This window comes from Nycticebus coucang, chromosome 6 (assembly GCF_027406575.1).
Source record: "Nycticebus coucang isolate mNycCou1 chromosome 6, mNycCou1.pri, whole genome shotgun sequence".
Classification (NCBI taxonomy): domain Eukaryota; kingdom Metazoa; phylum Chordata; class Mammalia; order Primates; family Lorisidae; genus Nycticebus; species Nycticebus coucang.
The window spans coordinates 52357761-52384421 of NC_069785.1; the positions used below are offsets into that span (position 1 = coordinate 52357761).

The 26661-nt window shown below is 43.2% G+C and overlaps 1 protein-coding gene and 1 non-coding gene across 3 annotated transcripts in view; both read left to right on the top strand.

Moving 5' to 3' along the window:
• Positions 1-12753: 12753 nt before the first annotated feature.
• Positions 12754-12857, top strand: LOC128589391 (U6 spliceosomal RNA). The gene has a single exon (XR_008380983.1). It is a non-coding gene; the product is annotated as a U6 spliceosomal RNA (small nuclear RNA).
• A 2494-nt stretch (positions 12858-15351) lies between these two features.
• USP8 (ubiquitin specific peptidase 8) overlaps positions 15352-26661 on the top strand; it is a 68725-nt gene continuing 57415 nt past the window's right edge. Inside the window, exon 1 of one of the 2 annotated variants that reach the window (XM_053593317.1) lies at positions 15352-15486. The gene's annotated coding sequence lies outside the window, so the exon portion shown is untranslated. The remainder of the gene's footprint in view (positions 15487-26661) is intronic. The other variant, XM_053593318.1, reaches the window with a different exon arrangement.

A 26661-nucleotide genomic window follows, 5' to 3' on the forward strand; every position in this document is an offset into this window, starting at 1 on the left:
CCCCTGTTATTATGGTATTATCAGATATCATATTGCTCAGGTCTGTTTCAAGAATCTGGGAGCATTTAAATTGGGTGCATAGATATTTAGAATTGAAATGTCTTCTTGTTGTATTTTTCCCTTGACGAATATAAAGTGACCATCTTTGTCTTTTTTGACTTTAGTTGCTTTAAATCCACATGTATCTGAAAATAAGATTGCAACTCCTCTTTTCTTCTGAATTCCATTTGCCTGAAAAATTGTCTTCCAACCCTTGACTCGGAGCTTGAATTTGTCTTTTGAAGCCAGGTGTGTTTCTTGCAGACAGCAAATGGATGGCTTGTGTTTTTTAATCCAGTCAACCAATCTATGTCTCTTCAGTGGGGAATTCAAGCCATTAACATTTATTGAGATAATTGATAAGTGTGGTAGTATTCTTTTTTTTTTTTTTTTTTTTTTTGGCCATGGCTGGGTTTGAACTCGCCACCTCCGGCATATGAGACCGGCGCCCTACTCCTTGAGCCACAGGTGCCGCCCCAGTGTGGTAGTATTCTATTCGTCTTATTTGGTGAGAGTCCATTAGTTTTATCTTTTGCATCAGTGTGGAGGTTAGGTTCTGTCCTTTAATTTCTGAGATCTTACTTTGCTGCTGATCCATTGTGGTGGTCAGTGTGCAGAACAGGTTGAAGTATTTCCTGTAGAGCTGGTCTTGTTGTGGTTCATTTCCTCAATGTTTGTATATCCGTAAATGATTTGATTTCTCCGTCAATTTTGAAGCTTAGCTTAGCAGGGTACAGAATTCTGGGCTGGAAATTGTTCTGTTTAAGTAGATTAAAGGTAGATGACCATTGTCTTCTTGCTTGGAAAGTTTCATTAGAGAAGTCTCTGGTCACTCTGATCGATTTGCCCCTGTAGGTCAACTGGCGCTTACTCCTGGCAGCTTGCAGAATCTTTTCTTTTGTCTTGACTTTGGACAGGTTCATCACAATGTGTCTTGGAGAAGCTCGGTTAGAGTTGAGGCGACCTGGGGTCCGATAGCCCTCTGAAAGCAGTGTGTCAGAATCTTTGGTGATATTTGGGAAATTTTCTTTTATAATATTCTCTAGTATGGCTTCCATTCCTCTGGGGCATTCTTTTTCCCCTTCTGGAATTCCTATAACTCGTATGTTGGAACGCTTCATAAAGTCCCATAATTCTGACAGTGAACGTTCTGCTTTCTCTCTCTTCTTTTCTGCCTCTTTTACTATCTGAGTTATCTCAAAAACTTTGTCTTCTACCTCTGAAATTCTTTCTTCTGCATGGTCTAACCTGTTGCTGATACTTTCCATTGCATCTTTAAGTTCCCTGATTGACTGTTTCATTTCCTTCAGCTCTGCTATATCCTTTTTATATTCTTCATATCGTTCATCTCTTATTTGATTCTGTTTTTGAATTTCCTTTTGGTTATTTTCCACTTTATTAGCAGTTTCCTTCATTTCTTTCATTGTTTTCAACATGTGTATTCTAAATTCTCTTTCTGTCATTCCTAACATTTCTGTATAGGTGGAATCCTCTGCTGTAGCTACCTCATGGTCCCTTGGCGGGGTTGTTCTGGACTGGTTCTTCATGTTGCCTGGAGTTTTCTGCTGATTCTTCCTCATGAGTGATTTCTTTTATCTGTTTCCTTGCCCTAATTTTCCTTTCACTTCCTCTTGCTCTTTAAGTTCTCGTGCCTGTGGAAGTTGCGGGCCGGTTTAGACGGATTGAACACATGCGACCACTTGCCGGTTTTCCACTGTTTTAGTCCTCCTCTTGGGGTCCAGAAGTCTCTCGCTGACTCCCTGTATCCTCTCAGGGGTGATGTTAGGCAGATCACACCAGCCAGAGATGCCTGGAGTCCTATGTCCCCAGACTCACGGTGCCCAGATGCAAGGAAGCTGTTACTCGGCTGCCATCTTGCTCCACCCTCCCGCCCGGCTATTTTTTTGTTGCAGTTTGGCCGGGGCTGGGTTTAAACCCGCCACCCTTGGCATATGGGGCCGGCGCCCTACCCGCTGAGCCACAGGCGCCGCCCCCAAGAGTATTTCTTAACCCAAACATCCCACCTTAAGAGTAAGGAACAAGGCAGGAGTCAGGCATACTGTATAGTAAGAGTTGTTTTCAGTTTAATCTTTCTGCTTTACTTCCTCCTGGTGCCCCCACACCACTTATTTTGATTCAAACGCATCAAACATAGTGGCATCAGTGGGGCTACATATGGTCTGCAAGAAGCTGCAAAATAGGGGGAAAAGGCTGTGATTTATATTCTGCAGTTGGTAACAAAGATGGAAACAATTACACTAAGGATAAGTATGCAGTGCTCAAGGGAGCGCAGCACCTGGGTAAGAATAGGGTTTATAGGAAAGAGGAAACGAGATGAAGGTGAACTTGAGATGAAATTGCCAAATGGTGGGAGGGAGGAGTGGAAAGGATGTTTCCGATGAAGAAAAGGTTGAGAAGTAAATTCAAGGAAGCTCAGCTTACTGAGAGAACTGTAGTAGTTTAGTGTGGCTAGAAACAAGGGTGTTGTGAAGGCCTGATAGGAAATGAGATTGGAGAGGGGAGAAGAAAAACTAGAATGAAAACCCTGTATTAAGAAGTTTTTATCTTGAAAGTGATGTGCAGTGATAATAGGAAGTTTTGTCAATTAATCAAATAGTTTTTGGTTGTCAATTGCCTACTATGTGCCAAACACTATGCTAGATACTGGAGATCCAAACATGATTTTTTCAAAAGAGCAGAAAAAAGACGTATAAGAAATAATTTCCTTTCAGCCACAAAAAACGATGGTACATCACATCTTGTTTTTTAATCTGGATGGAGTTGGAACACATTCTTCTTAGTAAAGTATCACAAGAATGGAAAAGCAATTATTCGATGTGCTCAATACTAATAAGAAGCCAGTAGATGATCCAATTCATGCCCACATAGGAGCAAAATTCATTTCAATTCCATTTGAGGAGGGGGGACAAGGGAGAGAAGGAAAGGGATGGGGTGCTCCCAGTGACTGGGCATGGTGTGAGGGTGTTTGTGTTTTTGGGTATGGGATATAAGTATAAGAAGGCCTCTAACAAATTCAAATATTCAAATATTTTGACCTGGTTGTTTGTACCCTCAATTAACCTGAAACAAACAAACAAAAATAAATAAATAAATAAAAGAAGATAGGAGCCGTGTCTGTGGCTCAAAGGATGGGGCGCTGGCCCCATATATCGGAGGTAGCAGGTTCAAGCCTGGCCCCCCGCCAAAAACTGCAAAAAAAAAAAAGAAGAAGAAGAAGAAGAAGCTAGGGCAGCACCTGTGGCTCAAAGGAGTAGGGTGCTGGCCCCATATGCCAGAGGTGGCAGGTTCAAACCCAGCCCCAGCCAAAAACTGCAAAAAAAAAAAAAAAAAAAAAGAAGACAATGGAATGACATTATTAAAATATTGAAGGAGAAAAAAAGAAATAATTCCGGCAGCACCTGTTGCTCAAAGGAGTAGGGCACCGGCCCCATATCCAGAGGTGGTGGGTTCAAACCCAGCCCCAGCCAAAAACTGCAAAAAAAAGAAATAATTTCCTTAATATGACTAGTGCTTAAAGGAAGCACTCATATACAAGGTGCAATAGGAACATAGAAGAAGGAGCTGCTAGTTCTGCCTGCCTCCTTCAAAGAGCTTGGATAAAGCATGAACTGTGTCCTGCAGGACAAAAAGTTTTCTTTGTGTGGACAGATACTGCAAAGGCACAGAAATGCCAAGAGGTGTGTGTGGCAAGCTCTGAGAGTTAGTAGAAATGTATAGGAAAGGAGGGGAGGATAGCTATATAGGAATGGCTGGTGAAGCTGTCAATGGCAGCCAGATCATGAAGATCTACATTATGGGTGTGCCAAGGGACTTGGACATGATGTGTAGTAGATGATGTGCATTTCGGTCAGGAGTCTCCAGAGAAAGAGAGCCATATCTATATGTGGATATGTACAATATTCTGTAAAAACTTCCATTTCACGTATATATAATATACAGGATGTCCATAAAGTTCATGGACAACTATTTTAAGTTGCACACGAACTTTGTGGACAAAGGAAAGAGGAAACGAGATGATATTAATATCATCTGCATTTCAAATTACTTATAGACACATAGAGATGTTAAGAAATTGGGTTAGGTAATTGTGGGGAAAAAGCCAGCAGGCAGGAAATTTAGGTAAGACTTGATGTTACAGCCTGGAGTCAAAAGGCTAAAAACTCAGGTAGAATTTCTTTCTTTTTTTTTTTTTTTTGTAGAGACAGAGTCTCACTGTACCATCCTTGGGTAGAGTGCCATGACTTCACACGGTTCACAGCAACCTCTAACTCTTGGGCTTACGCGATTCTCTTGCCTCAGCCTCCCGAGCAGTTGGGACTACAGGCGCCCGCCACAACGCCCGGCTATTTTTTTGTTGCAGTTTGGCCGGGGCTGGGTTTGAACCCGCCACCCTCGGCAAATGGGGCGGGTGCCCTACTCACTGAGCCACAGGCACCGCCCAGAATTTCTTTTTTTTTTTAGAGACAGTTTTACTTGGTTGCTCTCGGTAGAGTGCTGTGATGTCACAGCTCACAGCAACCTCAAACTCTTGCCTCAGACTGTGGAGTAGCTGGGACTACAGGCACCTGCCACAATGCCCAGCTATTTTTGTTGTTGTTGCAGTTTGGCCGGGACCAGGTTCAAACTCGCCACCCTTGGTATATGGTGACTACTGACTGAGCTACAGGTGCTGCCCAGCAGGCAGAATTGCTATGTTGCTGTCTGAAGGCAAAATTTCTTCTTTGGGAAACCACTGCCTTTTTTTCTTTTTTTTAATAGACAAAGTCTCACTTTATCACCCTTGGTAGAGTGCTGTGTCATCACAGCTCATAGCAATCTCAAACTCTTGGACTTAAGAGATTCTCTTGTCTCAGCCTCTCACATAGCTGGGACTATAGGCACCAGCTACAATGCCTGGCTATTTTTTTGTTGCAGTTGTCATTGTTGGTTAGCTGACCTGGGCTAGACTTGATCACACCAGCCTTGGTGCATGTGGCTAGCTCCCTAACCAGTGTGCTATGGATGCCAAGCCAGTCTTTTGTTCTTGAAGCCTTCCATTGATGGGATGAAGCTCGTTCACATTATGAAGAGTAATCTGCTTTACTTAAAATCAACTTATTATAAATGTTATCACATCTTTTGTGTGTGTGTGTGTTTTATAACATCTTTTAAAAATATTTTTACAGCAACATATAGATTAGTGTTTGATCAAATGGCTGGTTACCATAATCTAGTGCAAGTGACACACAAAATTAAACACCACTAGGCTGGGCGAGGTGGCTCATGCCTATAATCCCAGCTCTCTGGGAGGCTGAAGTGGGTGGATTGCCTGAGCTCACATGTTTGAGACCAGCCTGAGCCAGAGTAAGACCCCCGTCTCTAAAGATAGCCAGGTGGTGTGGTAGGCTCCTGTAGTCCCAGCTATGTGGGAGGCTGAGGCAAGACAATTGCTTGAGCCCAGGAGTTAGATGTTGCTGTGAGCTATGAAGTCTGGGCACTCTACTGTAGGTGACAAAGTGACACTCTGTCTCAAACAAAGAAATTAAACACCACAACAAGGAAACATATAGGCATAGATAACTAATGATCAGTTTATATATCTGGAGGTCTGGAAGGACAACTGGGCTGAATAACTTGACAGCCAAGTGAATAAGTGGTAGTGGGAGTTATGAGATGAGTCAATTCCCCACAGAGAAGAATAGCATGATACTGAGAGAAGGCTGAGGGTGGACCATGGGAGACATCCACATCTTAGGGGTAGATGAAGAAAGTCATGTCTCAAAAGAAACAAAACAGTTCAAGAAGCTGGAGCGATAGCAAGACAGCATGGAGTCACAGATGTCAAGGAAGGAAAGAGCTACAACAAATGCTAGAAAAAGGCCAAGAAAGACAGGAACTGAAATGCTTCCCCTGGATCTTGCATTTATGTAAGACGTCAGCAAGAAGAGTTACTCTTCAGAGACCTGAGGAAAGAGAGACTTGGAATTTAGGCAGGAATTTTCTTTTAGGAAAGTTGGCTGTAAAAGGAAGGGGAGTAATAGGTGATGGCTAAAGGGGGGTGTGGGTGGGGAAAGTCTCTCAAGTGAGTGTGTGTTTGAAATTGAAGAACATGTTCGTGTTCAGAGAGTAAAGGACAGTGAGAGAGAGACAGAGATAGATGTTACAGGAAACAATGGGTTAATTGATGAGGCAAAATTCTGGAGGAGGTGTAAGGGGATGAGATCTGGAACACAAGTAGCCTAGGACTGAAAGAAAGATGGGTGGTGGATTGACAACTTTTCTCAGGGCCGGGTAGGTTTTCATAAGAAGAATAAATCTTACGGTCAGAATGGGCTTCAAATTGCTTTTAACTTCAGACGGTATAGCATGTTAATCTCCAGTTTATAAATAAGATGGCTGTGGCCCAGAGAAGTTGATAGTTTACCTATCCCCATTGTTCTTTCCCATGAAAGAGCCACTAGTGGTCCTTTATTGAGTCACCACACCTATGAAATGACAGACGTCAATACCTTAATCCAAATCCTGAATTATTTCAATGGCAGATATTTTAGGCATCTATGTCTTATCTACAATAAATATATATTATAGGTAGAGGGACTTTCTAGCATAGCTCAGATCATGCTCTATATCCACTCTGCTTACTCAGCACCCTAATTTGAACCTTTTCTCAAAGATAGACTCACATTGGGGGTTGGGTGTGATGGCTCATGTCTGTAATCCTAACACTGTGGGAGACTCAGGCAGGGGAATCGCTTGAGCCCAGGAGTCTGAGGTTACTGTGAGCTATGATGACACCATTGCACTCTAGCTCAGGAGACAGAGTGAGACTTTGTCTCAAAAAAAGAAAAAAGGACACACTCACATTGGGAAAATTATCCCTAAGTGCATGGAGATGAAAGAAGAGATCTGAAACATATTAGTTCATAAACTAATAGAAGTGAAGTTAACAATATTTTGTAGGCCGGGCATGGTGGTTCACGTCTGTAATCCTAGCACTCTGGGAGGCCAAGGCAGGTGGATAGCTTGAGTTCACAAGTTCGAGACCAGCCTGAGCAAAAGTGAGACCCCATCTCTACTAAAAACAGAAAAACTGAGGCAAGAGGATCACTTGAGCCCAGGAGTTGGAGGTTGCTGTGAGCTATGATGCCACACCACTCTACCTGGGGTAACAACTTGAGACTGTCTCAAAAAAGTATATATTTTTTTCTTGACAGAATATAAATGTTGTTAAGTAAAAGTCAGAAAGTTGATTAATTTAATAGCTGGGCGTTGTGGTGGGCGCCTGTAGTCCCAGCTACTCGGGAGGCTGAGGCAAGAGAATCGCCTAAGCCCAGGAGTTGGAGGTTGCTGTGAGCTGTGTGATGCCACGGCACTCTACCAAGGGCCATAAAGTGAGACTCTGTCTCTACAAAAAAAAAAAAAAAAAAAAAGAAAGTTGATTAATTTTAGTTATAAAAGTATTTGAATTAATGATTGTTAAAGAATGAATACAGCTTCAGAACATGTAATGTTTAAGTCTGTAATAAAATCGTCTTAAATTTATGTTAAAATTCAATTTTGGAAAAAGCGTCTATTCATGTCAGAGAAAATGTGCCCAAAATAATTGTGTGTGAACATAGTTATTACTTGCAAAGTTAGAGGATGACTTTTTGGATTAGTGGGTGGAAAATATTTAAAGTATGAATCATGTATATGTGATCCAGAACGTGCTTGTGGAGCTTGATTCTAGTCGAAATGGGGAAGCACGTGTACCTTCTCCTCTGGATCCTTTGTTTTCCTTGATTGAGAGGGGTTCATATATTCTGATGCTGTTGAGCAGACTCTCAGCTGCCCAAGGCCTTGCTATGAAATTTTGGCTCCCATAATATTCCTACTTCCTCATCTTCACTTTCCAAATCCTATCAAAATTTATCTGTTATGTGTTTGATTCCTTCTCATTAGTAAAAGGCTGCCTACTTTGGGAAAATAGTTAAATGCTAGGATACAAGATTGTCCCAGAAATGCTATTTTTCTTTTTTGAGACAGGTCTTGCTATGTTGCTATGTTGCTGTTCTCTAACTCTTAGACTCAAGTGAAGATGCTACATTTTAATATGAAGGAATGAACCTTTAATGGTGGCTTTTCAGACATAAATCAGAGGAAGAAATTTGGAGACAAAAAAATTCCTGTCTCTCTGTCTACCTGGTCTTGCTACTAAATAGAAGAACAAATTAATTGGAAGGCCAAATTAATCATGAAAAGAAAGCAAGATTTATTTATTTATTTTATTATTTTATTTGAGACAGAGTCTCTCTTTGTCACCCTTGGTAGAGTGCTATGGCGTCAGCTCACAGCAACTTCAAACTCTTGGGCTAAAGTGATTCTCTTGTCTCAGCCTCCCAAGTAGCTGGGACTACAGGTGCCTGCCACAATGCCCAGTTATTTTTAGAGGTGGGTTTTCACTCTTGCTCAGGTTGGTCTCCAACCAGTCAGCTTGGGCAATCCACCTGCTTTGGTCTCCCAGAGTACTAGGATTACAGGCATGAACCACCATGAACTGCACCTAGCCAGAAAGCAAGATTAAAAAAAAAAAATCAAGTTTGGTGCCTGTAGCTCAGTGGTTTGGGAGCCAGCCACATACACTGGGGCTGGTGGGTTCAAACCCAGCCCAGGCCTGCTAAACAAGGATGACAACTACAACCAAAAAATAGCCAGATGTTGTGGTGTGGGCCAGCTACTTGGGAGGCTGAGGCAAGACAATCGCTTAAGGTCAAAGGTTTGAGGTTGCTGTGAGCTGTGACGCCATAGCACTCTACTAAGGGACACATAGTGAGACTCTGTATCAAAACAAAAAAAATATATATATCAGTGAGTCAGAAAGACATAGGCAATTCCAGAATTTGTGTGTAAGAAGAACATAGGAGGTTCAGCGCCTGTGGCTCAAGCTGCTAAGGCACCAGCCACATACACCTGAGCTGGCAGGTTCAAATCCAGCCCGGCCCCACCAAACAACAATGATGGCTGCAACCAAAAAATAGCTGGGTGTTGTGGCAGGTGCCTGTAGTCCCAGCTATTTGGGAGGTTGAGGCAAGAGAATCGCTTAAGCCCAAGAGTTTGAGGTTGCTGTGAACTGTGACGACACGGCGCTCTACCAAGGGTGACATAGTGAGACTCTGTCTCAAAAAATAAATAGTTACATACTGAGTGATTTAGACTTAAAAATATTTCAGAAATAAGATTATAAACGCCCTGTAACTATATAAAGAATCTCATCATCTAGTTAAAATTGCAAAAATCTTCCACAAGATTTCTCACAGACAGCTATTTAAAAAATAAATACAGATTGAAGAGAACGCTGTCTTATGACTGCGTGAAGTAGTGTTTCTTTCTTCAGGTGCACTCTGTGACCACCAGAATCTCCATCACCATGAACATTTTAAAGTGCATATTCTTGGCTATCTCTCTTTACCTACCAAATCTAACTGCCAGGTTGGTTCTTCAGCAGACTGAAGGAAAGACACTAGTTGAGAGGGGGGCTGTCCAACCTTTTGGTTTCTCTGGGCCCAGTTGGAAGAAGAAGAGTTATCTTGGTAGGAAGCTGAGGCAGGTGGATTGCCTGAGCTCAGGAGTTCGAGACCAGCCTGAGTAAGAGCAAGAACTATCTCTAAAAACAAAATAGCTGGGCATTGTGGCTGGCACCTATAGTCCCAGCTATTCAGGAGGTTAAGGCAAGAGAATTGCTTGAGCCCTAGAGTTTGAGGTTGCTGTGAGCTATGACATCACAGCACTCTACCAAGGGCAACAAAGTGAGACTCTATCTTAGATGTCTTTTTTTTTTTATTTTTTTTTATTTTTGGCCGGGGCTGGGCTTGAACCCGCCACCTCCGGCATATGGGACCGGCGCCCTACCCGTTGAGCCACAGGCGCCGCCCAATGTCTTTTTTTTTTTGAGACAGAGCCTCAAGCTGTCACCCTGGGTAGAGTGCTGTGGCATCACAGCTCACAGCAACCTCCAACTCCTGGGCTCAAGAGATTCTCATGCCTCTACCTCCCAAGTAGCTGGGACTACAGGTGCCCACCACAATGCCCGGCTATTTTTGTTGTTGTTGCAGCCATAATTGTTGTTTGGTGGGCCCCGGCTGGATTCAAACCTGCAAGGTCAGGTGTATGTGGCTGGCGCCTTAGCCGCTTGAGCCACAGGCGCAGAGCCTTTTTTTGTTTTGTTTTTTGAGACTGAGTCTCACTTTGTTGCTCTTGGTAGAGTACTGTGGCATTGTAGCTCACAGCAACCTCAAACTTGGGCTCAAGAGATTCTCTTGCCTCAGTCTCCTGAGTAGCTGGGACTACAGGTGCCTGCCACAATGCCCAGCTGTTTTTGGAGATGAGATCTTGCTCTGGCTCACGCTGGTCTTGAACCTGTAAGCTCAAGCAATCCACCTGCCTTGGCCTCCCAGAGTGCTAGGATTACAGGCATGAGACACTGTGCCTGGCCCTGACTCTGTCTCAAAAAAAAAAAAAAAAAAGTTGGCTTGGGCCACACATTAAATATACAAACACACAAGGAGGCGCCTGTGGCTCAAAGGAGTAGGCGTTGGTGGCGGGTTCAAACCCAACCCCGGCCAAAAAAACTGCAAGAATAAAAATAAATAAATAAATAAATAAATATACAAACACTAATGAAAGCTGATGGGAAAAAAAGGGGTCTGTGCATATTTTTTGTGACATTTGCCGCCACAGATAAGCAAAAAAATTCTCACATGATAATCCTAATTATGCAGCGCCCTGTTCATAGTCTTTTAAAATCGTCAAGCAGGGTAGATTGCTTGAGCTCAGGCATTCAAGACCAGTCTGACTAAGAGCAAGACTCTGTCTCTAAAAATAGCCAGGCATTGTGGTGGGTGCCTGCGGTCCCAGTTATTAGGGAGGCTGAGGCAAGAGGATCCATAGCACACTACCCAGGGCATCAGAGTGAGACTGATGAGTCTCAAAAAAAAATATCATCAAGCAGCTCCTAAGTTTGTGATCATTAATACAGAAAATGTACATATCTATGTAATCATATGTCTTTTGGGTTTTTGATATTTTTTATTTTAAAAGAAAAATGGGCAACATATAACTAGTGGGATATTTGATATTGTATTTGAGAAACTAATGCAATACTTTCTGGTTCGATGGAAGTGGTTGCAATCCTCAGTGAGTTCTCAAGATGCTTGGTCATCAGATATTTTGGTTCTAATTTTACTCTTTTTTTTTTTTTTGAGACAGAGCCTCAAGGGACACTATCACCCTGGGTAGAGTGCTGTGACATCACAGCTCACAGCAACTTCTGGGCTCAAACAATTCTCCTGCCTCTGCCTCCCAAGTAGCTGGGACTACAGGCGCCCGCCACAACGTCTGGAAATTTTTTTTTTTTTTTTTTTGGTTGCAGCTGTCATTGTTTGGCGGGCCTGGGCTGGATTCAAACCCACCAGCTCAGGTGTATGTGGCTGGCGCCTTAACCGCTTGAGCCACAGGTGCCAAGCCTCTAATTTTACTCTTAATGTGCTTCATTCTTGAAAATAGTTGCTTACACTTGTAAGTGCTGCCAAAAAGTGATGCTAAAAAGTGATAATATGTTTGAAAAAGAGCCTTTGAATAAGGCATGATTGTAAAGTGAGGGAAATTTGTCTCTGTGAAGATAGGACCTATAAATGTCCAGTAAAAAGGCCGCTGTGCCCAGCCTGAAAGCTAAATTTTTTCATAAATATTATAACATGCAATTCACTTATGTATTATTGTTTATAAACATGTTTTAGTGACCTACAAGACCCTGTGTAATCTGTGCCCCATTCCCTTTTCATCCCTTTGAGATCACCTCCCATCCTGATCCCACTCAGTCTGTGCCAGCCATATGGTCTCATTGCTATTCCTCTAGCACACCCACCTTTTCTCACCTCACAGCCTTCACCTATGCTGCTTCTAGATGCTCTTCTCCCAATGTATATATGGTTTGTTCCTCTCTTCACCAAAGGCTGTATTACAAACGTCACTTTCTCAGGGAATCCTTCCTTGACAATCCCATTAAAAAAACCACTGTCCTTGCTAACCCTTTCCCATTTTATGACTTCTTAGTACTTAACACTTGACATAGTTTATATGTATTGTTTATTATGTCTCCCTCACTAGAATGTAGGTCAGCCCTGTGTGGAGCAGGAATTTTATAACAATGCTTGCCATAGAAGACATGTAAGTACCTGTTAAATGAATGGAGGATGAATCAGTCTGTTTGGGACTATTATTTACTCTGGATGGCATGTGACTTGAAGTTATGATCAAATAAAGGCCAAGCTTTCTAAATACTGAGCTTACAGGTACTATAGATACTACTGCCTGATTTGTTACAAGATATGTTTGAAAAAGAGCCATTGTTGGCCAGCTGACGTGACTCACCCTTATAATTCTAGCATTCTAGGAGGCCAAGTGGGGAGGATCCCTGGAGTTCATGAGTTTGAGACCAGCCTGAGCAAGAACAAGACCAGGTCTCTACTGAGAATAGAAAGATTAGCCAGGCATACTAGCAGGCACGTGTAGTCCCAGCTACTTGAAGGAAGGCAGGAAGATGCCTTGAATCCAGGAGTTTGAGGTTACTGTGAGCTAGGCTGATGCCATGGCACTCTAGCCTAGGCAACAGGAATGAGACTTTGCAAAAAAATAATAATACTAATAATAATACTAATAAATAAAAATAAATAAATAGTGCTTACTTTGGCAGCACAGATAAAATTGGAACGATATAGAGAAGATTAGCATGGCCCCTTTGCAAGGATGCCACACAAATTCGTGAAGCCTTACATATTTTAAAAATAAATAAATAGCCAGAACTTACAATTCAATAAGCACGGTTTTACCTAGGTAACCCTGCTCCTGCTCCTGTTCCTTAAGAACTCTCATGCCATGAATATTGAAAAGTCCAAAGCTTGCCCCAAGATTTGTGTGAATTAACTGGAAATATTCCTGTTTTTTCTTTTACCACTTTAGCTTAGTTTTGAAATCATCTTTTCATGGTGTGCCTAGTTTCTCTTTTGCACCTGTTGACCCACATGTGGGACTTTTTCTTAGTTTTCACAAAAACCCATGCAAATAACATGTGTTTCAGCAAACTTGACTGAAGTTTTAGGGATGTGAGAGAATTTCACTCATGGGGGCTGGGATGGGGAAGTTACATCAAAGCAACAAAAACTACTTTAGGGGAGTAGTATAGAATTCTAGCTATTAAAACTTTTCTGGGCCCCTAACATCACAGACTTTTTGTCATTGGTTAATTCACTCCCATGGCTTTTCTCCTTTTCTTTCACCTCACACATTTTTGTCCTCTTCTCTCTTAGACTGTCAGAACACTTCAAATTCTCTCTTCCTTTGGTTCCTATTCCGAAAGTCAGCACTAGGTTTTTCTTTTTTTTTTTTTGTAGAGACAGAGTCTCACTGTATGGCCCTCGGTAGAGTGCCGTGGCCTCACACAGCTCACAGCAACCTCCAACTCCTGGGCTTAAGCGATTCTCTTGCCTCAGCCTCCCGAGTAGCTGGGACTACAGGCGCCGGCCACAACGCCCGGCTATTTTTTTGGTTGCAGTTTGGCCCGGGCCGGGTTTGAACCCGCCACCCTCGGTATATGGGGCCGGCACCTTACCGACTGAGCCACAGGCGCCGCCCAGCACTAGGTTTTTCTTTGCACAGCCAAATTCATCAAGTTGCTCAACAGGAAAAAAAAGTTCCTTTCCTAGAACTCACCCTCAAAAGATGGATACAGGCTCAGCTCCCTAGCACAGTGGTTACGACCAAGGCTGGCGGGTTCAAACCCAGCCCCGGCCAGCTGAACAACAATGACAACTGCAACAGAAAAATAGCTGGACGTTGTGGCAGGCGCCTGTAGTCCCAGCTACTTCGGAGGCTGAGGCAAGAGGATCGCTTGAGCCCAGGAGTCTGTGATTGCTGTGAGCTGTGACACCACCGCATTCTACCCAGGGTAACAAAGTGAGACTCTGTCTCAACAATAAAAACAAACAAAAACAACAAAAGATGGATAAACTTTTTTCCTTAGTTATGGAAAATTTACTAATTTTCCATAACTAAGGAAAAAATTTACTAATTTTTCCAGGTGTTTCATTGTGATGGAAAGGAAATGAACATTTATTGAAACTACATGTGCAATGTAGCCTTCATGGTATTTTCTTTGTTATTGTATGTAGACATTTGTATTCTGCCTTTAGTAAGTTTCGCCTGTACCCATTAAATATTTCAGACTGTATATGAAACTAGCACATTGTACCCCTTGATTGCACTAATGTACACAGCTATGATTTAACAATTAAAAAAAAAAAAACGAAAAGAAACTATATGTGAAGCTCTGTTTGGCTACCAGGCGTCCTCAAACTTTTTAAACAGGGGGCCAATTCACTGTCCCTCAGACCCTTGGAGGGCCGGACTATCCTTAAAAAAAAAACCCACTATAAACAAATTCCTATGCGCACTGCACATATCTTATTTTGAAGTGGAAAAAACGGGAACAAATTCAATCACACCGCCTCACGTGGCCCACAGGCCGCAGTTTGAGGACCCCTGGAGGTGCTTTCATTTGGTCATCTCATATTTACTGAACATTTAAATAGCGCGCACTTTTCATTTAAATTTTAAGGCGTTTACTAGACCGTACCGTCAGATACCCAGATTGCCCGAGTAACCATGGCCTGCAGCTCCGTCCAAAGCAACTTTGTTTACATATAATCGCAGTATCTGATCATCTTTCTTTTATAGAGTACATTAAGTCAGCTCGCGATAAATTTCAGACCTCTTATATTGTGAGATTTTGGCCTTTAAGCGACTTTGTATGTACACGTAAAATTCCTTTCAGGATCATAGCAGTTTTTTGATCAGAGGCTTGGCTTCAGAGAATGTTTAGCCAGAATGTGAGGGGATTCAGATCCCTTTTCTAGTTTTTCCTAATATCCAATTAGGGAGGAAAATACGTAGTTTAGAGAAGAGAAGCCCTGCTTCCTCCGCAGCAAGGGGAAGGACGCGAAGTGACACCAAGGCGACCTGGCTCCAACCCGGAAATGCGAGCCTCAAGGGGTGGAATAAGAGGCGGACGTACTAACTCCACCCAGCTCAAGGCAGTCCTAGCCTCGCCACCTTCGCCGCCGCCGCCACCGCCCACCCGGAACACCCTCCTCAGCCCCCCATCAGCCTCCCCTACTGCCCTCATCAGTAGAGGAAGGGCCGGGGAGTACAGAGCAGCCCAACAAGCACACGCAAAGCCCTGCCCCGCCGTGACGTCCGGAGGACGCGACGCGTCGCCACGCAATGCATATCGGGAAAGGGGGATGAGCTGGGTTGGCTTCCGTGGGGATAGCGAAGGCTAAGTCTCCCTCGGGTTCCTGGGAGATGGGCCTTTGGCGAGGAGGTCTGCGTTAGCGCAGCGCGTTCGGCGCCACGGTGAGTGCGGGTCTGGGCCCTGGCCTCTGTTCCCTGGGAATTCGTCTGCTGTGAACCTCCTTTTTTTTCACCAGCTGCTGGTCACCCGGGTGATGAGCCCTTCCGCGGAGAGGGGTGGGACAAGCCCAAAACAACCGGCTTGTGGAGGAGGGGACCAACCTCGAGTCTTGGGTTGCCTAGCGAGTTTCGTGTGGTTTTTCGTTCTTAGGAGGTGGCCTTCACCATTCTTCCCTTATTTTGGACACTCAGACCCAACTTTGACCTCTCTTCTCTTCTATTTTTTGATATTCTGAGGTTTACAGTGCCGGGCCTCACTACAGCTCATCACTGTTTCCCGGTTCCTACTCTGCCACAGTCACACTTGCTTTTAGTAAAGTTCAAGTATAAGATCCCATAAGTTCATCAGAGTTAAAAAAAAAAAAAAAGACTTCCTCAAATAGAAGATCCCCCACCCCACCCTTAAAACGTGCGGGAGTTGTGAGACAAGTTAATTTCACCTCCACTCCACCTTGGAAATTGTTAGAACCCTGAATTGCAGTGATGTGCACTTACACATAAAGCCAAAAACCACACTCCTGGGTTATTTCTTGCCTCTAGTGCTTTCCGTGACCTTGAACAAGTCGCTTAATCAGTAACGAAATATTTACCTGACTCTTAAGAGGTATTGCGGAGCCTAAGGAGTTTAATATTTGTGAAGATCTCTTGAGAGTTTCCGATGAAAGCGATACCCAACTGAGAGATGTTTACTCTTTCTGAATCTGCAAAGCATTCTTAGTTTTGTAGATATCCTGCTGCAGCCATTAAAAATGCCTAGTGGTAATTGTTAAGGAAGTGTTCCTGTTTTAGGCTTGCTCTGCGGCTTTGCTATGTAAGCAGATTTTGCATTTCGACCGATTCTGTGTAAGATTCATTGTTCAATGTCATTCATGGTGGATTTAGATAAGTTTCTCATGGCAACATGATACTGGGCCAGGAAGTATTTGAAAGGTGATGTCAGTTGTCTTATGTCCTTATCATGTTCTGCCTTGTAATGTGTATTCCTTTTCTTCTGACACAATGTGTCTTTACTATTCAATAGTAAGGATCCTGTCATAGTGGGGAAAAAATAGACATACCTTTCATTAATGAAATTTTGCACACATGTATTTTTTGAGAAAGCACATGAAAACTAACAAAATACTTTAAATGTCCCTTTTTAGCATTTAATTTTTTAAAATTTGAATAATGTTTTATTTAGCCCAATTATCTAACATATTACCATTGCAACATGTGCTCCAATATAAAAGAAATTTTTTTATTAAATCATAGCTGTGTACATTAATGCAGTTATGGGGTACAATGTGCTGGTTTTATATGCAATTTGAAATACTTCTATCAAACTGTTTAACATAGCCTTCACTGCATTTTCTTAGTTATTGTGTTCAGATGCTTATATTCTACCCTTAGTAGATTTAACATGTAGGTGGGCGGCACCTGTGGCTCAGTCTGTAGGGCGGCAGCCCCATATACCGAGGGTGACAGGTTCAAACCCCGCCCGGCCAAACTGCAACAACAACAACAAAAAAATAGCCGGGTGTTGTGGCGGGGCACCTGTAGTCCCAGCTACTGTGGAGGCTGAGGCAAGAGAATAATCTAAGCCCAGGAGTTGGAGGTTGCTGTGAGCTGTGTGACACCACTGCACTCTACCGAGGGCGATAAAGTGAGACTCTGTTTCTATTTTTTATTTTTTTTTTTTTGGTTTTTTTTGGCCGGGCTGGGCTTGAACCCGCCACCTCCGGTATATGGGACCGGCGCCCTACCCCTTGAGCCACAGGCGCCGCCCGAGACTCTGTTTCTAAGAAAAAACAAAAAAACACTGTGTGGTCCCACCAATTACCCTCCCTCCACCTTTCCTCCCCTAGCATTTAATTTTTATCCTGATTTTTTTTTTTTTTTTGAGACAGAGCCTCAAGCTGTCGCCCTGGGTAGAGTGCTGTGGCATCACAGCTCACAGCAACCTTTAACTCCTGGTCTCAAGCGATTCTCCTGCCTCCGCCTCCCAAGTAGCTGGGACCACAGGTGCCCGCCACAATGCCCCGCTATTTTTTGGTTGCAGCCGTCATTGTTGTTTGGCGGGCCTGGGCTGTATTCGAACCCACCAGCTCAGGTGTATGTGGCTGGCGCCTTAGCTGCTTGAGCCACAGGCGCCCAGCCAGCATTTAATTTTGAAGTATATTTACTCAAACTTCATGAATCATTATGGGTATTTGCTTATTAATGTGAACATAATGGGAAAGAGCTAAAATGGCTTTTGTAGACAGTTGGAAAATGAAGCCAGCACATTATATTTTTTTCATAAAATGTCTAGCATTATATTGTAAAGTTTTCTACATGAAAATACACTCTAATAAAAGGGGAAAAATATCCATTCAAATATGAGATGCTGGGCCAGGCAGGTAGCTCACTTCATTGATCCTGGCACTCTGGAAAACAGAGATGGGGAGATCTTTTGAGATCAGGAGTTCAAAAGGAAATTGCTCACACTGGTCAGTGTGAGTAAGAGCAAGACCCCTAAGTATCTGTACTAAAAATAGATTAGCCAGGTGTTGAAGCAGGCACCGGTGGTCCAGTTTCTCCAGAGGCAGTGGCAGGAGGAGGATAGCTTGAACCCAGGAGTTTGAGGTTGTCCTGAGCTAGGCTGAAGTTCTGGTATTCTAGCCTGGGAAACACAGTAAAACTCTGTCTCAAAGAAAAAAAAAAAAAAAAAGGAAAGAAAGAAAAACAAAAACCCATAAATAGGAGATGCTAATAAAATGAAGTATAATTAAGGAAACTTTTTTATTTTGAGACAGAGTCTTACTATGTTGCCCTCAGTAGAATGCTATGGCGTCACAGCTCACAGCAACCTCAAACTCTTGGGCTTAAGCGATTCTCCTGCCTCCACCTCCCAAGTAGCTGGGACCACAGGCACCCACCACAATGCCTGGCTATTTTTTGGTTACAGCCATCATTGTTGTTTGGTGGGCCCAGGCTGGATTTGAACCCACCAGCTCAGGTGTATGTGGCTGGCGCCTTAGCCGCTTGAGCCATAGGTCCCAAGCCCAAAATAGAACTCTTATACAGTGAATAAAGTCACTGTTAACTAAGCCTTTTCTCTCTTGACCAACATATTTCAACTTAGCAACGTTTACAAAATATTCTTATGTGTTAACCACCTCTTTGTAAAATTGCGTAATGAATATTTTAGAAATAAAGGTCCATTTAACTACATTTTCCCTATGTGTGGTGACTTTAGGGGTAACTTTGGGACATCCTGTATAGTAGTCCTCCCTTATCTGCAGGGAATATATTCCAAGATGGCCAGTAGTTGCCCCAAACCACGGTACCAAATCCTATTTGCTATGTACATACATAACTATGTTATGTACATATATAACTATGATAAAGTTTAATTTATAAATTAGGCACAGTAAGAGATGAACAACACGGTAATGAAATAGAACAATTATAGCAATGTACTGTAACAAAAGTTATCATACACTGTGGCTATAACTTTTGCAGTTTGAGGTGTGACGGCAAAACTAGCATGAAGTTCTTTTTTCCTTCCTCACAATTTCATAGAAAATTCATTCTTAACATAGATTTTAACAATTTCAGCATATGATTTTATTTTCTTCCCTTAAGAGAATTTTCATCTTTTCACTTAAAAGTAGCACTTTAGGGCGGTGCCTGTGGCTCAGCGTGTAGGGCGCTGGCCCCATATGCCGAGGGTGGTGGGTTCAAACCTGGCTCCGGCCCAACTGCAACAACAACAAAAAAAAAGTAGCACTTTAAAGCTTCTCTTTGGCATATCCAAATTGCCAGCATCACTACTCTTGCAATTTGGAACCTTTATTAAGTAATATAAGGGTTATTTGAACAAAAGTGCTGTGATGGTGGCTGGGGTCTACACTATGAGTACTCTAGACAAAGAGATGATTCACACCCCAGGCTGGATGGAGTGAGACAGTGCACAATCGAACATTTCTGAATTGTTTATAATTTTCCATTTAATATTGCTTGATGGCAGGTGACTGAAACTGCAGAAAGCAAAGCTGCAAATAAGTGGAGATTACTGTATTAAACTCTCTTAGACATACCAACAATGATGTAAACTTGTATGTCTTTTTTATATAGTGAAATTATTATACATTATAATACCAGTTTCAAAATCAATCAGTGATTTCTGAAAAAAGTTATGGGGATGGGAATCCTGGAGGATTTTACTTTCTCAATTAAAAGATTTTAAAAATGAGAATGAGAGGATGATGGGAAGATGGCAGACTGAAGCCAGCTTTACACAGAGACTCCCATCCTGAAGGAGAGTTAGGGGACGAAAATTTAGCAAGTAACCCTATGGATTTGAGCAACACCAAGCGAGAAAGTTGAAGAACGTACATCAACCCCGCTGAGGAGAGCTGCGACCACAAGGAAGCAAACAAAAGGTACAAAACCCATCACTAAGCGGACGGGAGTCCCCCCTCCCCCACCTGATCGGCTTAAGGGCCCCACAAACAAAAGGGCAGAAATCAAAGGCCATCCCACTACACTTCACAGGAGAGACCTACTACAAACTGGACCTACCTCTCTTACTAGGATGCCTAGGCGTTCTCCTGCCAGGCACAAAACTGTATAAATCTGTAAATATCCTTTGCCGGCAACTCTGAGCACCCAGCACTTCCCGCCACTCTCTCTGAGGTCTTAAAAGCCTGTCCCCCAGGAGTTCGGATTCTTGGGTGACTCCTAAAGGGGAGAGGACAGTCCCCGAGCTGCAGCTGGTCAGTGCTGATTCTGGGGCATGGGAGAGAGGTGAGGACAGTCAGCAGAGGGAGACCCTCACCAGGGTGGCGCTTCCCTGAGGCGAGATGCAGCAGCCCTCCTTGGGCAACAATACAACCAGGCATATAACTGAGTCGAACTCGCTACCAGCTGCTCTGAGCTCCCTGCTGCTCTGAGCTCCTGGTGCTCCCCTTGCCCTCGCTCTATGGTCCGGAGACCTGAGCGCCTGCCATGTGACTGGGCAGGGAGCCAGGTGGAGCTGAGTCTGTTTTTCGCTGCCCAGGGGTTCTGGGCTCCAACCGCTCCCTCCACCCCGCCCCCACTCTGAAGCCTGAAGGTTTGTGCTGCGACGGTACAACCGGGTGAGAGACTGGGAGAAACTGAATTTGCTCGCTGTTGACCGGGCTCCCTACGGCTCGGAGCCCCTGCTGGCTCTGGGCTTCAGGCGCTCCCCTGCCCTCACTCTGTACTCTGGAGACCTGAGCGCCTGCTGTGTGGCCGGGCAGGGAACTGGGGGAGCCGATTCTGTTCGCTGCCCAGCGGTTCTGGGCTCTAGCCGCTCCCCCCCACCCCGCCCACACTCTGAAGCCTGAAGGCTTGAGCTGTGGGGGTACAACCGGGCAAGAGACTAGGAAGAATTGAATTTGCTTGCTGCCAACTGGGCTCCCTGCGGCTCGGAGCCCCTGCCGCCTTTGGGATCCCGGCGCCCCCCCCCAACCTTGCTCTGTGCTCTGGAGGCCTGAGCACCTGCTGTGTGGCCGGGCAGGGAACTGCGTGGAGCTGAGTCTGTTCGCTGCCTGGCGGTTCTGGGCTCCAGCCACTCCCCCCACCCCGCCCCCACTCTGAAGCCTGAAGGCTTGAACTGCTGTGGTACAACCTGGCGAGAGACTGGGAGGAACTGAAATTGCTCGCTGTCAACAGGGCTCCCTGTGGCTCGGAGCCCTGCTGGCTCTGAGCTCCCGGCGCTCCCGCCCCTCCCCCCCTCCCCCCCCCCCCCCCCCCCCCCCGCCTCGCTCTGTGCTCTGGAGACTTGAGCGCCTGCCATGTGGCTGGGCAAGGAACTGGGTGGAGCTGAGTCTGTTCGCTGCCCGGGGGTTCTGGGCTCCAGCCGCTCCCCCCACCCCGCCCTCACTCTGAAGCCTGGAGGCTTGGGCTCTGGCAGTGTGGTGGAGCCAAAGATTGGGAGAAATTGAGTGAGCTTGCTGCCGGAGGCTCTGAGCTCCCAGCACCCCACCACACCCTCGCTCTGGGATTTGGAGGCCTGTCCCCCGGGAGTCCAGATTCTTGAGGGATTTGTCGGGGTGTGGACAGTGCCCGAACTGTGGCTGGTTGGTCCTGACTCTGGGACACAGGAGTGAGACTGGGGGAGACCCACATTAGAGCGGCAGCTCCCTGAGGCGGCTGAAGCCATACCCCCTGCCTCCCTGGGCAACCAGAGGAGGCCACTCCTGAGTATAGGATTTGCCTGAGGTGACTCACAGACCCTGAAAACATCCAGGATAGGGCCGACTCAGAGAACTGAGACTTCAACCCAGAGTAAGTGCTTCACTGAGGTCAAACAGAAGCCAGCTGACAATAAGTCACAACCACTCAGCCCCACCACACCAGACAGGGCCCCAGTCTCTCAGGCTACAACACTGAATGGGCCCTCAATAAAACCCTAGGGGAAAAATCAAAGGGAGTAAAACAACCATGGGGCGGAATCAGCGGAAACTCTCCGGTAACATGAATAACCAGAATAGATCAACCCCCCCAAGGAAAGAAATGGTGGATGTAATTGAAGATCCCATTCATAAACAACTGGCAGACATGTCAGAAATCAAATTCAGAATTTGGATTGCATACAAGATTGATAAAATGGAATTAGGAATCCGAGGAGAAATTCAAAAGTTGTCTTAAGAATTTAACGAATTTAAAGACAAAACCACCAAAGACTTAGATACACTGAAGCAAGAATTTGCAGCCCTTAAAGATATGAAAAATATAGTAGAATCCCTCAACAACAGAATGGACCAAGCAGAAGAAAGGATTTCTGACATTGAAGATAAAGCCTTCGAATGCTCCCAAACACTCAAAGAGGAAGAGAAATGGAGAACAAAACGGATCTTTTTCTTAGAGAGCTCTGGGATAATTCAAAGAAGGCAAATATACGAATAATAGGAGTTCTGGAAAACGATGAAGTGGCATAGATGGGCACAGAGGCCCTTCTGCATGAAATTATGAAAGAGAATTTTCCAGACATGCCTGGAGATTCTGAAATTCAGATAGCAGACAGTTTCAGAACTCTAGCACGCTTCAACCCCAATAAGTCATCCCCCAGACATACCATAATTAGCTTCACTAAAGTCAACATGAAGGAGAAAATTCTCAAGGTTATCAGGCGAAAGAAAGCCATTACCTACAAAGGTAAGAACATTAGAATGACTGCAGATCTCTCTGCTGAAACTTTTCAAGCCAGAAGAGGGTGGTCATCGACTTTTAATCTCCTAAAGCAAAATAACTTTCAACCCCGGATCTTGTACCCAGCTAAACTGAGTTTCATCTATGATGGAGAAATTAAATACTTTAACGACATTCATATGTTGAAGAAATTTGCCACAACCAAACCATCTCTTCAGGATATTCTCAGACCTATCCTCCATAATGACCAACCCAATCCTCTACTACAAACGTAAACTCACTCAGAAACTCCTGATCAAACTCCAACTTCTACAATGGCGAAAAGATTAAAATTGTCCACTGGACTTTTGAAAAACTCGATACCCAAAATTTCACCAAACTTATCAATAATCTCCATTAATGTGAATGGCTTAAACTGTCCTCTAAAGAGACATAGGTTAGCTGACTGGATACAAAAACTCAGACGGGATATCTGTTGCTTACAAGAGTCACATCTTAAAAGACAAATACAGACTCAGGGTGAAAGGATGGTCATCCATATTTCAGGCAAATGGTAACCAGAAAAAAGCAGGTGTTGCAATTCTATTTGCAGACACAATAGGCTTTAAACCAACAAAAGTAAGGAAGGACAAGAATGCTCACTTCATATTTGTTAAGGGTAATACTCAATATGATGAGATTTCAATTATTAATATCTATGCACCCAATCAGAATGCACCTCAATTCATAAGAGAAACTCTAACAGACATGAGCAACTTGATTTCCTCCAGCTTCATAATAGTCAGAGATTTTAACACTCCCTTGGCAGTGCTGGATCGATCCTCCAACAAAAAGCTGAGTAACAAAATTTTAGATTTAAATCTAACCATCCAGCATTTAGATCTAGCAGACATCTACAGAACATTTCATCCTAACAAAACTGAATACACATACTTCTCATCAGCCCACGGAACTTACTCCAAAATCGATCACATCTTAGGTCACAAATCTAACCTCAGTAAATTTAAAGGAATAGAAGTTATTCCATGCATCTTCTCGGACCATCATGGAATAAAACTTGAGCTGAGTAACAACAGGAATCTACATACTCATACAAAAACATGGAGTTAAATAACCTCATGCTGAACGATAGCTGGGTCAGAGATGAGGTCAAGAAGGAAATTGCCAAATTTTTGGAACAAAACGACAATGAAGACACGAACTATCAGAACCTCTGGGACACCAGTTCTAAGAGGGAAATTTATAGCGCTGCAAGCCTTCCTCAGGAGAATGGAAAGAGAGGAAGTTAGCAACTTAATGGGACATCTCAAGCAACTGGAAAAGGAAGAACATTCCAACCCCAAACCCAGTAGAAGAAAAGAAATAACCAAAATCAGAGCAGAACTAAATGAAATTGAAAACAAAAGAACAATACAATAGATCAATAAATCAAAAAGCTGGTTTTTTGAAAAGGTCAACAAAATAAACCATTAGCCAACCTAATCAGGAAAAAAAGAGTAAAATCTCTAATCTCTTCAATCAGAAATGACAAAGATGAAATAACAACAGACTCCTCAGAAATCCAAAAAGTCCTTAATGAATATTACAAGAAAGTTTACTCTCAGAAATATGAAAATCTGAAGGAAATGGACCAATACTTGGAAGCTCGTCACCTTCCAAGACTTAACCAGAATCAAGTGGAAATGTTGAACAGGCCCATTTCAAGTTCAGAAATAACATCAACCATATAAAACCTCGCCAAAAAGAAAAGTCCGGGACCAGATGGTTTCACATCAGAATTCTACCAAACCTTTAAAGAGGAATTAGTACCTGTATTACTCAAACTGTTCCAAAATGTAGAAAAAGAAGGAAGACTCCCCAACACGTTCTATGAAGCAAACATCACCCTGATCCCCAAACCAGGAAAAGACCCAACAAAAAAAGAAAATTATAGACCAATATCACTAATGAATATAGACGCAAAAATATTCAACAAGATCCTAACAAACAGAATCCAGCAACATGTCAAACAAATCATACATCATGATCACGTTGGCTTTATCCCAGGGTCTCAAGGCTGGTTCAGTATACGTAAATCTATAAATGTAATTCAGCACATAAAGTAAAAAACAAAGATCATATGATCCTCTCAATCGATGCAGAAAAAGCTTTTGATAACATCCAACATCCCTTCATGATCAGAACACTTAAGAAAATTGGTATAGAAGGGACATTTCTTAAACTAATAGAGGCCATCTACAGCAAACCGACAGCCAATATCATATTGAACGGAGTTAAATTGGAATTATTTCCAATAGATCAGGAGCCAGACAAGGCTGCCCGTTGTCTCCATTGCTTTTTAACATTGTAATGGAAGTTTTAGCCACCGCAATTAGGGAAGAAAAGGCAATCAAGGGCATCCACATAGGGTCAGAAGAGATCAAACTTTTGCTCTTCGCAGATGATATGATTGTATATCTGGAAAACACTAGGGACTCTACTACAAAACTCTTAGAAGTGATCAAGGAATACAGCAGTGTCTCAGGTTGCAAAATCAACATTCATAAATCAGTAGCCTTTATATATACCAACAATAGTCAAGCTGAAAAAACAATTAAGGACTCTATCCCATTCACAGTAATGCCAAAGAAGATGAAATATTTGGGAGTTTATCTAACAAAAGATGTGAAAGATCTATATAAAAAGAACTATGAAACTCTAAGAAAAGAGATAGCCGAGAATGTTAATAAATGGAAAAACATACCATGCTCATGGCTGGGAAGAATCAACATTGTTAAAACATCCATACTACCCAAAGCAATATATACCTTCAACGCAATCCCTATTAAAGCTCCACTGTCATACTTTAAAGATCTTGAAAAAACAATACTTCGTTTTATATGGAATCAGAAAAAAACCTCAAATAACCAAGATATTACTCAAAAATAAAAACAAAGCAGGAGGAATTACGCTACCAGACCTCAGACTATACTACAAATCGATAGTGATCAAAACAGCATGGTATTGGCACAAAAACAGGGAAGTATATGTCTGGAACAGAATAGAGAACCAAGAGATGAACCCAGCTACTTACTGTTATTTAATCTTTGACAAGCCAATGAAAAACATCCAGTGGGGAGAAGATTCCCTATTTAACAAATGGTGCTGGGTGAACTGGCTGGCAACCTGTAGAAGACCGAAACTGGATCCACACCTTTCACCACTAACCAAGATAGACTCTTACTGGATTAAAGACCTAAACTTAAGACATGAAACTATAAAAGTACTAGAAGAGAGTGCAGGGAAAACCCTTGAAGAAATTGGGTTGGGTGAGTTTTTTATGAGAAGGACCCCCCGGGCGATTGAAGCAGCTTCAAAAATACACTTTTGGGACTTGATCAAACTAAAAAGCTTCTGCACAGCCAAGAACACAGTAAGTAAAGCAAGCAAACAGCCCACAGAATGGGAGAAGATATTTGCTGGTTATGTCTCTGACAAAGGTTTAATAACCAAAATCCACAGAGAACTCAAATGCATTAGCAAGAAAAGAACAAGGGATACCATCACAGGCTGGGCAAGAGAATTGAATAGAAACTTCTCCGAAGAAGACAGGTGAGCGGCCTTCAGACATATGAAAAAATGCTCATCATCTTTAATCATCAGAGAAATGCAAATCAAAACTACTTTGAGGTATCATCTAACTCCAGTGAGACTAGCCTATACCACAAAATCTCAAGACCAGAGATGTTGGCGTGGATGTGGAGAAAAGGGAACACTTTTGCACTGCTGGTGGGAATGCAAACTAATACATTCCTTTTGGAAAGATATATGGAGCACACTTAGAGATCTAAAAATAGATCTGCCATTCAATCCTGTAATCCCTCTGCTGGGCATATACCCAGAAGACCAAAAGCCACATCATAACAACGATATTTGTACCGGAATCTTTATTGCAGCCCTATTCATAATTGCTAAGTCATGGAAAAAACCCAAGTGCCC